The sequence below is a fragment of the Bombina bombina genome, chromosome 7 (genome assembly GCF_027579735.1).
Source record: "Bombina bombina isolate aBomBom1 chromosome 7, aBomBom1.pri, whole genome shotgun sequence".
NCBI lineage: Eukaryota > Metazoa > Chordata > Amphibia > Anura > Bombinatoridae > Bombina > Bombina bombina.
Genome location: NC_069505.1, coordinates 33,421,331 through 33,426,072, shown reverse-complemented (window position 1 = coordinate 33,426,072; position 4,742 = coordinate 33,421,331).

The window sequence follows — 4,742 nt, the reverse complement described above, 5'->3', positions numbered from 1 at the left end:
AGAATTAATTACCCTTTATATCTCACATGCCCCACAGTAACAATAATGATACAGAATTAATTACCCCCCTTTATATCTCACATGCCCCACAGTAACAATAATGATACAGAATTAATTACCCCCCTTTATATCTCACATGCCCCACAGTAACAATAATGATACAGAATTAATTACCCCCCTTTATATCTCACATGCCCCACAGTAACAATAATGATACAGAATTAAATACCCCCCTTTATATCTCACATGCTCCACAGTGACAATAATGATACAGAATTAAATACCCTTTATATCTCACATGCCCCACAGTAACAATAATGATACAGAATTAATTACCCCCCTTTATATCTCACATGCCCCACAGTAACAATAATGATACAGAATTAAATACCCCCCTTTATATCTCACATGCCCCACAGTAACAATAATGATACAGAATTAATTACCCTTTATATCTCACATGCCCCACAGTAACAATAATGATACAGAATTAATTACCCCCCTTTATATCTCACATGCCCCACAGTAACAATAATGATACAGAATTAATTACCCCCCTTTATATCTCACATGCCCCACAGTAACAATAATGATACAGAATTAATTACCCTTTATATCTCACATGCCCCACAGTAACAATAATGATACAGAATTAATTACCCTTTATATCTCACATGCCCCACAGTAACAATAATGATACCGAATTAATTACCCTTTATATCTCACATGCCCCACAGTAACAATAATGATACCGAATTAATTACCCTTTATATCTCACATGCCCCACAGTAACAATAATGATACAGAATTAATTACCCTTTATATCTCACATGCCCCACAGTAACAATAATGATACAGAATTAATTACCCTTTATATCTCACATGCCCCACAGCGACAATAATGATACAGAATTAATTACCCCCCTTTATATCTCACATGCCCCACAGTGACAATAATGATACAGAATTAATTACCCTTTATATCTCACATGCCCCACAGTAACAATAATGATACAGAATTAATTACCCCCCTTTATATCTCACATGCCCCACAGTGACAATAATGATACAGAATTAAATACCCTTTATATCTCACATGCCCCATACAGAATTAATTACCCTTTATATCTCACATGCCCCACAGTAACAATAATGATACAGAATTAATTACCCCCCTTTATATCTCACATGCCCCACAGTGACAATAATGATACAGAATTAAATACCCCCCTTTATATCTCACATGCCCCACAGTAACAATAATGATACAGAATTAAATACCCCCCTTTATATCTCACATGCCCCACAGTAACAATAATGATAATACAGAATTAAATACCCCCCTTTATATCTCACATGCCCCACAGTAACAATAATGATACAGAATTAAATACCCCCCTTTATATCTCACATGCCCCACAGTGACAATAATGATACAGAATTAATTTCCCTTTATATCTCACATGCCCCACAGTAACAATAATGATACAGAATTAAATACCCTTTATATCTCACATGCCCCACAGCGACAATAATGATACAGAATTAATTACCCTTTATATCTCACATGCCCCACAGTAACAATAATGATACAGAATTAAATACCCTTTATATCTCACATGCCCCACAGTAACAATAATGATACAGAATTAATTACCCCCCTTTATATCTCACATGCCCCACAGTAACAATAATGATACAGAATTAAATACCCCCCTTTATATCTCACATGCCCCACAGTAACAATAATGATACAGAATTAATTACCCTTTATATCTCACATGCCCCACAGTAACAATAATGATACAGAATTAAATACCCTTTATATCTCACATGCCCCACAGTAACAATAATGATACAGAATTAAATACCCTTTATATCTCACATGCCCCACAGTAACAATAATGATACAGAATTAAATACCCTTTATATCTCACATGCCCCACAGTAACAATAATGATACAGAATTAAATACCCTTTATATCTCACATGCCCCACAGTAACAATAATGATACAGAATTAAATACCATTTATATCTCACATGCCCCACAGTAACAATAATGATACAGAATTAAATACCCTTTATATCTCACATGCCCCACAGTAACAATAATGATACAGAATTAAATACCCTTTATATCTCACATGCCCCACATTAACAATAATGATACAGAATTAAATACCCCCCTTTATATCTCACATGCCCCACAGTAACAATAATGATACAGAATTAATTACCCTTTATATCTCACATGCCCAACAGTAACAATAATTTTTTTTTTTTTTTATATAGTTTTTATTGAAACAGAATGGGTACAGCTTGAAGACAAAGAAGACATCATATTACAGGCATATAATGGCACTTTATAATTATATCTCCATCTTCATCTAGTAATAAAGTTCAAACAAAATAAATTCTCGCACCCATAATGGGGTTTTTTTTTTTTTTTAATTTTTATGCCCTACCGCCTTTCTCTCCACAGTAGGAGAGGGGGGGCATCCATTCATCCACTCATACCAGGAACAATAACAAGGAAAAGAAGGGGGAGAGAAGAAAAAAAAAAAAAAAAAAAAAGGAGAAGAATACTCTCCGTTACCCCTCTCCTCTCAGCCGCCCCCTCTCCCCTTATTACCTATATTCTCCACCCAGCCCTCTCGTGCTAATCATCCCAGATCAGTACCATTCAGTTGGGAAGACCCCTGTCAGAATCAAAGTTTCAAAGTATTCTGTTCTTCGCAAATTAAAAATAAGGGAGAACTGAATATCACGTGGGTAAGATAAAATAACTCTTAGCCATTTTGAGAAGAAAGCTTTAATTTTTCTTTTTTGTGAGACTGAGATACTCATTTGTTCAAAAATGAACTGTGCATGTATTGAATTTATGAAGCAAGACATAGGAGGGGCCTTTTTACTTTTCCAGTGTTTTAATATTAGGTTACGTCCCAACATGATTGTCGTATTAATAAGGTTGATATTATCTCTATTAGTCTCTGTAGTGGAAAGAAAAAAATATGTTTAGGTGTAATCTTTACTCTAGTGTCTAGCATCTTATTGAGCCAAAATTCTATTTTGATCCAGAACTGCAGAATTTTAGGGCATTCCCAGAAACAATGCACTGTATCTGCGCCTGGATTATTACATCTGGGACAATTATTAGCGGAATTTGAATTCCATTTAGTCATTTTCATTGGCGTCAAATAAGCCTTACTAATTAATTTTATATGTGATTCTTTCCAGACTGTCGAGATAGAAGCACTCTTGACCCACTTGAAACTTGCTTTTAGCATATCTACAGTCATGTTATCAAAATGGGTTGTCCATTTCTCAGAGAGGCTATTAATTATTAACTGGCCCTGTTTAGCAAGCATAATTTTATTTAGTAAGGCGATACTATGTTTGCCTGTTTTATAATATGTTAAATATGTTTCAATTTGTCCCCATCCTTCACGTTCTAAATTTGATATTTTATTTTCTGCTATAAAATGTCTGATTTGCAAGTAAGCGAAGAAGTTTTTATTTGAAAGATCAAATTCTCTGGCAATGTCCTCAAACGATCTAATCTGAAGATAATTATTTAAACATTGATAGACATAAAATAGGCCTTTTTGGGACCATACATTATAGACTTCATAGGATAAACCTGGCGTAAATTTTGGGTTACCTTGTATTGGTAGGAGTGGAGATATTTCAAAGTTAAGATTAAGTAGATTATTCAGTTTCTGCCATGCTTCAATAGTGTTGCGTATTAATAGCATCTTTTTAATATCATTTGGTAGATATGGTATTGGGCAATGCAACAAAGCTTTCAATGTATATGGAGCACTAAGTTGTTCTTCCATATACACATGTGTCAGGTAGTTGGCTTCTGTTACCCAGTCAAATGCGAAACGAGCTAATGTGGCTATGTTATACTTTTTAATATCTGGAAAAGATAAACCGCCGTCTTCAAGTCTGAGTGTTAGTTTTGCTATAGAAAGCATATGTCTCTTGTTATTCCAGAAGAAATTAGCACATTCTCTATTAAATCTTTTTATATCTTGACTCTTTATAAATAGTGGTATTTCTTGGGGCATGCCCCGCAAAGGGCCCTGTTCAGGGCTGGTAAGGTAAAAGAGCTTTGAACTTTAGTAATTTAGAATAGGGTAGGGCATTTTTTTTATTTTGGGGGGCTTTGTTATTTTATTAGGGGGCTTAGAGTAGGTGTAATTAGTTTAAAATTGTTGTAATATTTTTCTTATGTTTGTAAATATTTTTTTATTTTTTGTAACTTAGTTCTTTTTTATTTTTTGTACTTTAGCTAGTTTATTTAATTGTATTTATTTGTAGGAATTGTATTTAATTAATTTATTGATAGTGTAGTGTTAGGTTAATTGTAGGTAATTGTAGGTAGTTTATTTAATTATTTTATTGATAGTGTAGTGTTAGGTTTATTTGTAACTTAGGTTAGGATTTCTTTTACAGGTAAATTTGTAATTATTTTAACTATTTTAGCTATTAAATAGTTCTTAACTATTTAATAGCTATTGTACCTGGTTAAAATAAATACAAAGTTACCTGTAAAATAAATATAAATCCTAAAATAGCTATAATATAATTATAATTTATATTGTAGCTATATTAGGATTTATTTTACAGGTAAGTATTTAGCTTTAAATAGGAATAATTTATTTAATAAGAGTTAATTAATTTTGTTAGCTTTAAATTATATTTAATTTAGGGGGGTGTTAGTGTTAGGGTTAGA